Source organism: Cannabis sativa, chromosome 3 (genome assembly GCF_029168945.1).
Source record: "Cannabis sativa cultivar Pink pepper isolate KNU-18-1 chromosome 3, ASM2916894v1, whole genome shotgun sequence".
Lineage (NCBI taxonomy): Eukaryota > Viridiplantae > Streptophyta > Magnoliopsida > Rosales > Cannabaceae > Cannabis > Cannabis sativa.
In genome coordinates, this window is record NC_083603.1 from 9716034 (window position 1) to 9731471 (window position 15438).

Here is a 15438-nt window from a genome sequence, read left to right on the forward strand (position 1 = left end):
TATTATTTTATATAAAAAAGTTAAAATAAATAAAACAATAAATTTAAAGGAAGAAAAATATATATATAAAAAAATATTTTAATTTTGTTCTAAATTGTATGTGGAAAAAAAATTATATATAAAAGTAAAATATACATTTGATCTATTAAGTTTTAAAATATATTTATATTATATGTATTACAGTTTTAAATTACTATTTTCTTTACATTAAAATATTAATTATATATATATAATTTTTTATAAATATGTGTGGATTGTATGTGATTGATTATTTTTACATATCAATCAAAATCTAATCCACGGATTTTCAATTTTTCAATATAATCGAATATGCATAAGTATAAATATTTACACGTTACATATTGAATTGAATTAAATGATGCAAATTAAATTGGATAAACTATTTTATGAACAATCCTAAAAATTAAATTATTAAAAAGCTTCTTATATTTATAATAAGGACACAGATATCTATATTGGATTCCAATGACAACAATATTTATGATTTAGCCTTTGTGATGTTATTGCCAAACTTAGAGATCTAACAATATTTTTATGTATACTAATATTAGAGCATAAGAAGTTTCTTTAAGTTAACTAAAAACCAAATAATCTAATTATGTGTGCAATATTCAATGATCTCACAACTATAACAGCATCTTTTAACGCATTACCCTCAAACCGAATAAGTTTAGTTATACATACCAAAGTTTCAAAACCACACGTAATACTGTTTTGCTTATAAATCTTAATTTATGTTAGTTTTGCCCGTTAAAAACAGTTCTACCTAAAAAAATAATTATAATAAAATATGAAAAGAAATTGAAGAAGGGACATCACTTTTGCTTCTACTGTCATATTTTTTATATATGGAAAAATTATAATTATAGTAGAAATTGTGTTTGTTTTTAAGAATTTTTAAATAATTTACGATACAAAAATTAAGATTCAAATAATAATTTGCAATTGTGCCTTTTCTATTTTATAAGCGTGCAACAGATTAATTTCAACTATATTTTAAATATCATAAATTATTTAAATTTTTTTGAAAGCTAGTCACATGCCTATTATATGTACTATAATGTAAATTATCATATAAAAATAATTGGGTTTGAGTATCAAAATTGAAAATATCCTTAAGAAAAATAGGCTTTAGAAAAGGCATGCATTCGTCGTTTCTAAAAAACCCCTTTGACGTCTAATAAGTTTTTGGAACAAATCGTTCTTGTAAAGTTCCAAAAAGTTGGTCCCTAACGTCAATATTATTTGAAACAACATACTTTGATGACTTATATAATTATAATATATATTGTCATATAAAAATAGAAAATTACATAAGACATTATTTTTTGTAAAATATTTACATTTTTACGTTCAAATAATTTTTTTTTTTTTTTTTTTTTACATTTTTACGGTTTTTCAAAAAAATAACACGTAAACAACATAAAATCAACAAGAAAACTACATAAAAGTAATATGAAAATAATATCAAAATAACAACAAAAATAACATACAGATAACAAAAAATCAACAACAAATTAACAAGATTACAACATAAAAGACCGTATTTTCTGTAAATAAAATAAAAAAAATCGTAAAAATATTTAAAATTCCGTGAAACCGTATTTTTGTAATTTTTTTTTTGTTGTTTTAATGTTTTTGTGAAATAATCCCAATAAAAATATTAATATATATACTTTTAATGGGTATTACCTATGAGTAGGTAATATTAGGAAATTTTAAATTTTTTATACTTAATTTTTTTTATTTGATTTAAAAAAATATCTCATTTTTACATTAAATATGCTAGGGTTGTGGGGTTGTTCCTTAAAATATTTTTTATATAAACGTAATTTTAATATAGTGTGAAAAAAATACTTTTTGATATATTTTTAAATAAGTAACTAAATTAAGCATAGAAATTCTGATTTTTTTTTTATTATTTCCCATCAAATCAAAATCTGCTGATTTAATAAGTTTAAAATTAATATTTATAGTTAAAATTATTTAGTAACAATCAATGGCTAATACCCATTAAAAAATATTTGATATATATATTTTCTAGGTAGAGGTACTATTTTTTTAAAGTTGTATTAGAATCGATAATAATTTTAATAAAATAGTTCGAATTTTTTAGTGTTTTGTACAAGATATACAACTTGTATGATAATATATAAAAGTTTATTAATAAATTGTATTTTTTTTTTGTTAAGGGTCTAATTTTTTAAATAAGAACTGAGTCTTCAAAATATTTAAGAGACTGTGAGGGCAGTGTGATTTATTTGATAAAAAGAACTATATATAGAGCAGCATGATTTTTTTGATCAAATCCCATTTTATTGAATAATCAATAAACTATATAGGCAGCATGATTTATTTGATCAAATCCCAATTTATTTTTTAATACTAGTAGGGAAAAAAAAATAAAGAAAAATAATTTTTTGTTTTTCTTTGATTCGAGGTTGAAAAAAAAACAGATACAAATTCAACTACATTAATTTAATCAATTTATATTATTTCAAAAAACTATATTATTATATGATAAATGTTGAAAGATACTAATGATGCCTAATAGTCTAATCAAGTATCAGGTTTCTTATAATTAATATAATAATTTATAAGAAATATCGCTAGCCAAGACGACATGTCTAGAGGTGCTAAATATTACTGTGTCTAATAGCGAAGCTAATACAATTTTAAAATTGTTCTAAATATGAACTGAAATAATCAAAGCTAATACAATTTTAAGGGTCAAATTTCGTACATTAGACTCTATGGTCATGTGGCCAGATAATTGGGTTCATTAAGTAGGACCAAATCCCTAGCAAGTAGCCAGTTTGGGTTGTTCAAACAAATCCCTAGTTATCCAGCAAAAAGAAAAGAAAAAAAAACACATCCCTAGTTTTGGAGTTCTAAAAATACCTTATATAAAATTTTAAATATTGTTTTCACTCCTTTAAATTGTTTTTTTCTTCAATATAATGATGTATATTCCACCCATTTCACAAAAAAAAAAAAAAAATAAAATGAAGTATACTCCACAATGACAATGACCTTAACATTAATAAAATGAAAATATTTTGTCTCACCTATATTTAGAGAAAAATTTACAAAAAAAAGACTGAAATTTAGATTAATTTTTACAAAAATACTGTCACACAGAAATTTTTTCAAAAATATTGTGTTTTTATAAAACAACAGTAGAACACAAAGCAGAACAACTAAAAATAACAATGGAACAACTAAAAAACAACAGTGAAAATTTAACACAATATACAGTATTTTTGAAAAAAAATTCGCCCCACAGTATAAAAGTAAAAAAGTTAGAAATTTCAGTATGTGGTGTAATTATTCATATTTAGACCATCTCCAATGGGAGATGTAAAAATTGTGCTATATTTGGCACAAAAAGTAGTTTTGAGGTAAATTTACATCAAATTTTAACTTTGTGCTCCAATGCACAGTTGCAAAATTTTGATGTAAAATTTAATATCTAATTAATGTTTTATTAAAAAAAAATAAAAACTGATAACTTTATAATTAATTTTATTATTATTTTAATATGTAAGATAATAAAAATAATAATATAAATGTTTCATAATTTAATGTCATAATTAAATATATTAATAAAATAATATAAATGACATAAATATAAATGAAAAAGTAGTGCATTTATTGTGGTATAAATTTTACATCATAGCAAATGTGCCAAATTTGGCACAAAATTTGTTTATGTGTCAAATTTACATCACTGGCACACTATTGGAGCACACTTTTTGTTAAATAAACTATATTTTAACTTTCCACCACTTATTTACATCTCCATTGAAGATGCTCTTACTTTCTTTCCAAAATTTATAACCCGATAAGTAAATTTTTAGAATATTGGTTGCATAAACAATAGCGGATTCATGAGTAAGTGTGGGCGTAGTTTTCTTTTTACTTATAAAAGATACTTAAAATACGGGTGTAAATACGTATGTTGTACAGTACTAGCTCAACTGATATTTTTTTTTGGGCTTTTTAAAATACGGGTTGTGCCGTAACGAGCTATAAATGGGTCATGCCATAAAAAAATATAAGTTGTGCCATGCCGTGATATAGTTTTATAGGGTAGTACTACAAAAAATCTTACTTTTAGTCACAACAAAACTTGTGATTAAAAGTAAAAAAATTATGACTAATTATAAATTACGTTGTGACTAAAAATCATGTGGCTAAAAGTATTAGTCACAAAAATCACAATTTGTAGTGACTAAATGTGTTTTAAGTTACTTGTTGTGACTAAAACTAAATTAGTGACAACTTGTAACGAAATACTATGTTTAGTCACAAGTAACTTTTTTGTTCTGATCAAAAGTCACATTTAGTAACAAATATTTTTTGTTGTAACTAAAAAGTTGTCACTAAAGATGGTCTTTTTGTAGTGTATAGGCTCGACATGCCCTGCAAGCATATTGTGCTCGAATTCATTTCATGCTTTAAATAGACCAATCTATTTTCTTATATAGGCTCATATCCGTCCTTTATATTTTTATATTTTTATTAAAATTGATGAGTTAATTACTAAAATACATGTGTATATTTATAGTTTTAATTACTTTTAAATTCTTTTTCAACAATAGTACTTACACACAATCATATAATAAATAATAATAATAATAATTAGAATTTTAATATTACTATCATTTTAATTAATAAATAAATATTTATAATTGTTAATATTATTATGATCAAATTATCAGATTTTGTTTATTGTATCGTGTATGCTTTCGAACAAATCAAATCATGCTTAAGTGTCATACTTTCGGGCTTATCGTGTTGTGTTGTGCCTAAGTCTATATTTTTTGTATCGTATCGTACTGTAGAAAAGTGAAAGACTAATACGTGCTTTTGAGCTTCTCTATGAAGCTCAGGCGCTTAGTGTGAGTCTTTACTAAGTTACCTATCTAAGGTTATTATTGTAACATTTAAAGCGAAGTTGATTTGGTCTCCACCCTATTTTTACTCTTAATGGAATGTTCTTTTGAGTGTTTTCATTAGAAACTTATTATCTTGCATTCCAACTTTGAGATTTCTACATTTATTCTTGATTATTAACTTTATGAATTATTGTATTTTTCTTAAATTTTTTATAAAAGTAATGTGTTTTATGTAGTTGTGTAAATTTGAGCTTTAATGATGATTTTATAGTAAATATGAAGCATGACAATGCTAATGAAGCAAAGTTCCATAACCGAGAAGTAAATGAGGTCACGAATCAAGCTATTTCAAGAAGCTTTTCTTGAGGTGCCATAATGCTAGATCAAAGCAATAGACGAAGGGCAGACAAACTTGTGGGAGAGTTAGAAAACACTTCACTAGACGCTACGACACTTGATGGTAGGCACTATTGCGCCTGTTACGAAGATTTTTAATTGATTGAAATTTTAAATGTCATTTTCAGGGAACTATAAATAGTTACTTATAGCTTCAATTTTAGATGAATTTTAGGTTAGAGAAACACATTAGCAAGAGAAAAGGAGATTCCAAGAAATTATTAATCATCATAAAATTGGTCTTCGATTGAAAAGACTGACTCAACATCGTTATCAGAGAGTGATGCCCCAGTGGCATCCTCTATGTGTGTTATCATTTTGGCAGTTTTACTTTTTGGGCATTATTTTGCAAAATGGCCCTTTTTTTTCCAAAGAGAAGCCATCATATGTTGCATTGCGTCAAAATCTATGGATCTCTCAGTCAAGAACCTACCAACAATACACCATCGATCATCATAATTATTACCATTAGTGACACTCGCATCATAGGATAATACGACCGCATCCTCTTCCTCAATGATAACATTAGCCATATCCTCTTCATTCATCCTTTGATTACTGCTAGAAGCCATCCCAAAACAAACGAAAAACAAGAAACTAAAACCAACAGACCCAACTCAATCTCAAACTAGAAAACTTAGACTCTCAAACCAGAAAACCATAAACAATCTCAAACCAGAAAACTTAGACTCTTATGCCAGAAAATAATAGCAAAAACTATAACAATCTCAAACCAATAAACAAGAACCAATCTCAGTCCAGAAAACAATCACACTATGTCACAAAAGACAAGAGTTTCAGAAGCTATCGCAGAACCAATCTCAGGCGGTGGCCGTTGTTGATTGATGACGCCAACCGACGTGAAACGAACGGAAGACGACTCGTCGTTATCTTAGAAGCTTCTCGACTCTCGATACTCTCGACTCGCTTCGGGGTTATTGCAGAAGCATCTCGACTCGTGATTATATCCTTATTAATTAATGGAAATGCATGATGTTTTTATTTTAATCCCACACGTGTTTTTTATTTTTAGTTGACATTTATTGATTGGCGACAACTTTTGTCATTTCTAAGTTAATAATTAATGTATTATACACATGTATAAACTTTAAACTATATTCTTTAGGTCTCTATGCAGGAAATATTTTTTTAAATCATCTTTATATATTAGTAATATAACCACATGCATATCTTTTAATTATTTATTTATTTTGAAAAGAATATACCTTTCAATTATTTAAACATGTACATATCTTAATTAATTTTTATTAATATTATCTATATAAGTTAAACGAATATGCATATAATTTACATATATCATATCACACTATTATATACGAGTTTTTTTATCATATCATATCATGATGGTTTTTTAGTTGAGATTTATTGGTGAGTATCATTATTTGATATTTTAAGATGTTTAATATGTGATATTTTATAATTAATTAATAATTTTTTATATTATTTATTAAATTAAATTAAACAAGATTTAATATTAAAATGCATTAATAATAATATGTTACATGCTTAATATCTTAACGTGTACCTTAGCATATGATTACAAATTTTATTATTTATAAAGTCAATTTTTTAGATGATTATATAATGCACCCCTAAAAAAATATCGACAATGCACTTTTTTTTTTTGAATAGGACAATGCACTTTTTATTTGTTTTAATATCTAGGAAAAAATTTTAATTTAATTTTTTTATAGTCATGTACTTTATAGTTATTTATGATATTCTATAAAATTTTGAGAAATTTAGTATAATTTATAATAAAAAAATTGTATTTAAAAAGTTTATTTCACACGCGTATAAAATAAAAGAGTCAGGCGTGCAACAGACTCTTCGAACCCTATTTTTAACGTGTTAAATTTTTTTAAAATTTTTCAAAATTTTTCTAAATGGCTTAAATAACTACAACCGTACATAACTATAAAAAAATGGACTGAAAAATTCTTCCAAATATCACAATAATTATAAGAATATATGGATATACACCCCTCTACCAAGGGTGCATTGTATAATTTTCTAATAATCTTTATTTAAACTATATTATATTTTTTTTTTAAAACATAAACTATATTATATTAGGTCTCTATACATACCAAATGTGTAAAATTATTTTCATATTTTAGTAAATTTTATTTGTATATTAACATGTCAACGGATCGGATTGGGTTTCTATTATAAAATTAGATTTTGTGGATACGGGTGGAGCTAGCCGTTTGTACACCTGTTTTAATCATAGTACAATAGTTACTATTGCTTTTTTTTTTTTTTTTTAAAAAAAAGGAAAAAAATGAAAGGTTTATTATTGATTTCTTCAAAATGAAATAAATAAATATAAAAAAGCAATGTCACAAACTATTTAAATGTGATATCATGAACTATTTAATATTTTACTTGCATCTTTCAAAAATAAAATTATATATGTAGCTTCAAATAATTACACATTACTGTGTAAACTAAGAATGTGTGAATCATTATTTATAAATAAATACACATTTTTTTTTTTTGATGAAAAGCGTTTATATTATAAAATAAAAACTCAGTTAGACCTCACGGTCGTTACAAAATAGAGTTTCCGGTATAGAAGAGACCGGTAGGGACCCATACATCTGATGGGAGAAGGCCCATCTAGCCACATTATGAGCGGCAAAATTACATGTTCTACTGACATAAGAGAAATTACAACTATTAAATGAAGGAGAAGATTTAGTACAAAATGAGATATAGTTCTCTAAAGCCCAACGAGATCCCTTCCCATTGATGGCGTCGATAACTACTCTCGAATCATTCTCCACAATAACAAACTTGTAGCCGGAATCCAAAGCGATTGACACAGCCAAGCAGCAAGCCGCAGCTTCACCACACAGAGCATCCGAGAACTCCTCCCGAGCTGTATGAACTCTAAGCACTCTGCCCAAATGATCTCTAGCCACAACAGCAATACACATACTCTCCAAACCCACTTTCACATCACAATTGAGCTTAACCCAGTCCAGAGGAGGAGGGGACCAGACATTTGGTAACGCAGGAGTGGGACTGGAGAGCAATGAATCATACATATCTGCATAGAAAGTACAAATAATATCAAAGCATTTGTTAAAATCAACAGAGCAGTTATTATGGATCTTGTCATTACGCACCCTCCATATAGTATCCACAATAATAGAAGCATACAAGAAAATATCATCAACATTAGCTCCTTTGTATTTAAGATCCCAGATGAACTTGACCCAGTCCCAGACACGAATACCCGTGTCACAGATCGGATAGATACCCCAAGGAGAAGAACGCCATAAATGTTGTGCCACATCACAGGAAAGAAACAGATGTTCAACAGATTCTTCCCACATTCCACAAAGGGGGCAGTTTGTGTCTGCTATTTGGAATCTGCGACCGATTGTAGCTCTCACCGGGAGAGCGTTAGACAAAATGCTCCACCACATAATCTTGTGCAGCTCCAAGATTTTGCTATTCCACAGTTTGTTCCAAAGTTTTGGAGCGACGACACAGTGTGGAGCTCTTTCTAAGGCTTGGGTTAGATAAGCAGACTTACACGTGAACTGTCCACTACTTTCCAGCGTCCACACCCATCTATCAAGACCCAAACCAGTGGGGTGGCCCCCTTTCAAGATGGCCGCAACAGTTTCATGATCAAAAAGACACTTCAACTTTTGTAAGTCCCATTGACCATTGTTAAGAATAAGCTCCGCCACTTTGATTGGGTTAGACGGCCCATCCCTTATTCGTTTCGGACAAAAGTCTTTCAAATGTGGAATCCAAGGATCCGACCAGATGTTCGTAGATTCACCATTAGCTACCAACTTGCAGGCCCCTTTTTTCAGGATAGAGGTAGCCTTGACGACACTTTTCCAAAACCAAGAGTCAGAATTTCTATACCTGCAAGAGAGGAGATCATTTCCCCGGAGGTACTTAGCCATCAAAACTTGAGAACACAAAGATTGGCTCCCATTCAAGATATTCCACCCCCATTTGGCCAAGAAAGCCTGGTTCATTTCTTTTGTTTTTCGAAACCCCAATCCACCTAAAGATTTAGGGAGACAGAGCTTATCCCAAGCCTTTAGATGGATCCCATGGTTTCCTTTCTCGAACCCCCACCAGAAATCTCTAACCAAACTATCAATCCGATTAACCATCTGAGAAGAGAGCTTAGTTGTTTGCATTGCGTACATAGGCAAAGACAAGCCCACAGATTTTATAAGAGTTGCACGCCCCTCCTTTGACAAGGTCTTTGCCTTCCAACCCTGAAGTTTTGACGTTAGGTTGTCTAGGATAAAGTTGAAGTCAGCATCTTTCTGCCTAGATCTGAACAAGGGAAGACCCAAATATTTTAAACACCCCTCAGGATAATCAATTCCTAAAGCTTCCTTGATATCTCTACGCATGTTCTCCGAGGTATTGTTACTGAAGAAAATTGTCGTCTTAAGCTTATTAACCTGATGGCCAGACCAAGAGCAGAAGTTTTCTAGGCAGCTCCAGAAGCCATTTGCCTCAATTAAATTGGCTCGACCCACCAAAATCAAGTCGTCCGCAAAGAAAATATGGGATAGAACAGGACCACCCCTACTAAGAGTAATACCTTTGATGGAGCCCCGGTCAAGGGCGTTATGGATTAATCTTGAGAGAATTTCAGCAGCCCAGATAAAAAGATAAGGGGAGAGCGGGTCTCCTTGGCGGAGTCCGCAAGAAGGATTAACTCTACCTACTTGCCCCCCATTAAGGCAAACATTGAGGGACGTAGTAGAAATGCATTGAGAAATCCAATGGCGGAATTTCAGAGGGATACCATAGCACTCTAGAACATGGTCAATGAATTTCCAGCTCAATCTATCATACGCTTTAACCAGGTCAATTTTGATGGAAAAGAAACCCTCCTTACCTCTCTTCCTATTAAATGAGTGAATTATCTCCTGAACAATGACATTGTTATCATGGATATTTCTTCCCGGGACGAAGGCAGCTTGAGTTGGGCAAATTATAGAAGGGAGAATAGGCCTAATTCTGTTCGCCAAAATCTTCGCTATGACTTTATACACCACATTACACAGAGAAATGGGCCTGAAGTGGTTGGTACGTTTAGGATTCTGGACCTTCGGGATGAGGACAATATTGGTGGCATTGATCCCTCTATGCATATTACCGTTCTCAAAGAAGTCAAGTACCGCATCGCAAAAATCAGATCCAACAGACTCCCAGTAGTGCTTGTAAAATAAAACTGACATCCCATCAGGACCCGGGGCTTTATGATTGTTCATTGCAAACAGAGTCCTCTTAATCTCATCAGAGCTGGGAGGGCTGACAAGGTGATCCAACTCCTCATGGGAGAGTCGCTCCTGAATCAACCGAGCGCAGTTGTACTCCTGGCTAGTAGCTGCCTCCGTAAAAATACCCTGAAAAAACTCAGTAAACTCCCTCCCAATGGCCTCACGTCCAGTTATCCAGACGTTATCTCCATTCATAATACTCTCAATGGCGTTTCGCCGGCCTTTAATGGCGGCCGAAAGGAAAAAGAACTTTGAGCACTTATCCCCATCTTTGAGCCACGAAATCCTGGCCCTTCGCTTCCAGTAGATCGCTTTTCTTTCCCTTGATTCGTTGAGTTCCCGGCGAACTTCACATTCCTGCTTCCAATTTCTAGATCCAGCCGGAAGACTCTGAAGAGAGTTGAGCTTATCTTCAAGCTCCTTAATAGTCACATCAAGCTTACCAAATTGGGTTCGATTCCAGTTTAGAAGCGCCACCCGTGTAGCACCAACTTTTTTGAAAATTCTCGCCGGTGCCCAGGCATGATTGATAGAGTTCCAAGCGTTATCCACCACCAGATTACTTCTAGAATCACGGGTCCAACCTTCCTCAAACCTAAAGCACCTTTTGAACTTGGTCGCCGGACCATTCGACAGAAGGCATAAGGGCCTATGGTCAGAGTTGCTAGTCTGGGACGAGCATAAGATAGCCCTGGGAAATAAATTGAGCCAAGCTCCATTCACTAATCCCTTATCTAAAGCAGATTTCACATGATGCCGCCCGGATCGATGATTGTCCCAGGTCAAGTTGTCCCCTTGGATCGGCATATTTATGAGGCCTCGAGCATCCATAAGATTAGATATGATTGGAATGAACGGATCCCGGCCAGAAGAACCTTCCCTTTCTGAGACATTAAGAACAAAATTTGTATCTCCCAAAATAAGCCAGGGCCCCCCGAATCTATCTCCTAAATTCAAGAACTCAGACCAGAATTTTTTCTTAGCATGCAAATAGGGGGGACCATAAACACACGAAAGGAGCCAAGGATGGGTAGGGGGATTCGAATACACTATCCCCGAGATATGATTACAAGTGCATGAAATACATTCAAAAATAAACCCAACTTTCCAAGCCAAGATAATACCACCCGCACTACCCTTAGCAGGAACACAAATATTATAATAAAAATGGAGGGACTTAAGAATACGTACCAGAGGATTAGCATCCACTTTGAGCTCGGTCAAAAAGAGAAAATCAGGAGATCGAGATCGGATGAGGGACTTCAATTCCGGAACTGTAGAGGTCTGCCCTAACCCTCTACAATTCCAAGCGATGCCTCTCATGGCTCCTGTGGAGGAGATTCCACATTCTCCTCCACAGGGGTGTGAGAGTAAGCAGACCCACTCGACACAGCATCATCGATCACAAATGAGCCAATCAGAGGATTCTTCAAGATACCAGAGCGGCTCGGGGAGTTGGAACTATCCTCTGAAGGCTCGTCAAATACATGGTCAGAGTCATTCTCTTTTTGCTTAGTGTCCTATGGAAAGTCGCGGACGACACCCGGGTACTTGCGATGAACTTTGTGAGGCCTTGAGCAGAGAGAAGCAGATGATTCAAATTTCCTTTTCTTGAAAGGTGTCGTCCTCTCATTAACTTCAGAGGAGGCCGGGACACCTATATCCCCACCTATCTTGCAAATCTCATATAAATCCAACTTGCCAAAATGTTTTAGATCATTCATTAAATCCTCTTGAGCTTTGAAGAATTGAGATAAAGCTTGTTCTTCATTAAGGTGAGGTTGCTTCTCACATTCAACCATAGGATTGGAAGAGTTAAGCCCACTTTGAGCACCCATTACCTTATCCATGTGCGCCAGCCCACAAGAATTGGGTAAAGGAGTCATTATCGGGTTCCCCATAGGCCCATCATGGGGTTTTTGTAATTCCCCCAGCACCGGCCCACCACTAGGAAAATGAGCACAATCAGATATTGGCCCATCTAAAGGAATATTATCACCTAGAGGCCCACCCTCCACACAGTCCATTTCCTTTTGATTTAAAACCACTCTCGGCCCAATAGGGGAAGGCCCATCATCCAAAGAAGACAAAGCAACGACCCTATTATTCAAACTTGCATTTTTATTATTTTTAAATTCCCCACTCTCCACGCCTTCCTTCAAATTAGTTAAGGCCAGACTTGCTTTCCCATTTCCCAGACTTTCAGTATTACCTCCATTACCAAAAACAGAAAAATTTTTATCACAGCTCACATCCGAAAGCTTAGGATGCCACACCAGTCGATGAGCCTTCCCAGGTACGACTGCTGCACGAGAAGTCATTCTCAAGGGGTTTCTCGAACGTCGAACCAAAGCAGGGTTCCCCTTTGACCCGCCATCAACCACGGCCGGAGAAGCCATTGACGGTCTGAACGCACCACCATTTTTGCCTGTTATCACCAACGAAGAAGAACTCGATCCACCATAGACTGGACCAGAGAAAACGTCATGGTAAGCCGATGACGTAGAGAGCCACAGTCCGAACATTGGAAAAGGAATTCCATCACCTTTCACCACCGTCACCGGCGACGACAGAGAACATCCTCGGCGCTGATGGCCCAGTCGGCCGCAGTTGTAGCAGAAAATGCCAATCTTTTCATACTTCATTTGTAACCACTGTTTGACGCCACTGTTCAGGTCGAAAAAACACCCTGAGACCAGGGGTTTGTTAATGTCGACTTCAACCAAAAACTTAAAGAAAGTGGACCAGGAAGCTGGTTTATCCTCCTCCATTTCTAACTTAAGCACTTTCCCAACCAGCCCCCCAAGTAGTAGCCCATTGTCGTTTGAGTAAAACTCATGTGGAAGATTATGAACTTGAACCCAAACTCGAAGAGAGTTAAACAAAATCGGCCCATCCACTCTCGGAGACCAATCTTGCAAAGCTAGTGTATATCCACGGATGCACCAGGGGCCGTTAGAAATAGCCCAGTTCCTATCGTCTGTGTTATCAAAACCAAACTTGAACACATTGGAGGTCTTCAAATCATCTACCATAGCAACAACACTAATCGGCCTTTTCCAAGTCTTTGCCACAAAGTCAAGCACAGTGGGGATATCCACGGACATGGGAGCAATCACTTTCCCATACAACGATGACGCAGCCAAAGCCAGAACCGAGGAGGGACACGGAGAAAGTTTGACAGAAGTTTCAAGGCAAGAAAAGTTCTTACCCTTGAGAGGAGAACTGGCGACAGTTAATGACTCCATAAATGATCAGCAAACAGAGGACAAACGATCCAAGAAAACAAAGCAATAAATGAACCACAACAGAGACAAAATGGACACCCACCAACCCAAATCTTACCTAACACTTAACAGAAAATAACAAACTCCCAGAAACGAAAAACAAAAGAAACTCAAAACTAACACTCAAATCCCAACAAACACACAGTAGCCAATGGACAAAAACTAGCGAGCCTAAAGAAAGGACAAACCCAAAAGGCAAAGAACCTAAACACAGGAAAGAAAAGGATCAGGGAGGACAAGATGGAAAGACAAGAAAAAACAGGGTGACTCAAGGAGAAGACTCAGGGTGACACGAAGGAAGGTTGACTCTAGAGAGAAAGTAGAAGACCATTTAAATAAATACACTTACTTTGAAGGTTATTTTACCTTGTGCTGGTTCTTACAAATGACTTTGTTCCCTATTAGTATTTTTCTTTATTATTTTCCCAAATAATTCATCAAATATATATCAGGAAATGATAATTTAATCTAAATTGTTTGTATATCATGTGGCCAGTACAAATACTTGCGTTTTTATAATCAGTGAACAAATCAGAACAAATGTAAATTGGGGTACCTGTCTACATTTGAAATAAGGACTAAACCCATGTGTCAATGAGACTGGGAAGATAAAATTAACTAATTGTCCAATAAAAAATGGTTTTTTTTTTAATTTTTTTTTATTTTTACACTTTAAAATATATATATATATTTTTTTTATATTTTTACGAAATTATATATAGAAACTTTTATTGCAACTAGCGCTGCAACTTAAATCGCAACAAAAAATCGTATAACAATTTACATAGAAACTTCTGGAAAACTACTTTAAAAACCTAAACTGTAAATTTTTTTTTTTTTTAAAAAAATAGTATATGAAGTAATTCTTTTTACTCATTACAATATCTTTCATAATTTGTGTGTCCAAAAACTTATATTGAAACATATTTTTTTTTAACTTATTTTTTACAGGAATATTTGTTATAGTTATAATATTAAATTTATAAATTTTTAAATTTTTTTTGGAATAGTATAAATATGCAGAATAAATTTTTTGATATTTCAATTTACAAGTACATATTTAAAACTTTTTAATTTTTTCAATACTATAAACTTTTAAGAATAAGAACGAAGAGAAGAAAAAGTAATTGAAATGAATTTCAATGATTGATGAATCTGAGCAAAAGTGTTCTATAAATACAAGTTGAACAGGTTAGTTAATGAGTTAGATAACAGAAAATAAATAATTAATTATGACTACCTAACAATCGTACCTAATATCCCCACGAGCTAAGATAAAGATACCAGACTCAGTTTGTCTCTCAACAAAACAAATCTAGGTGTAGATAAAGCCTTGGTAAGGATGTCAAGCAACTTCGTCTTGAGTTGTAGTGTGTTTTACATAGAGTTGGCTGTTCAAAATCTTTTTCTTGACAAAGTAAAGATCTAGTTTAATGTGCTTTTTTTTGGAGTGTAACACTGTATTTGTAGACATGCAAAAGGACAGTGGACTGATTATCACACCAGATAGTAGGGATTGGAAGCTTTGATAAACCA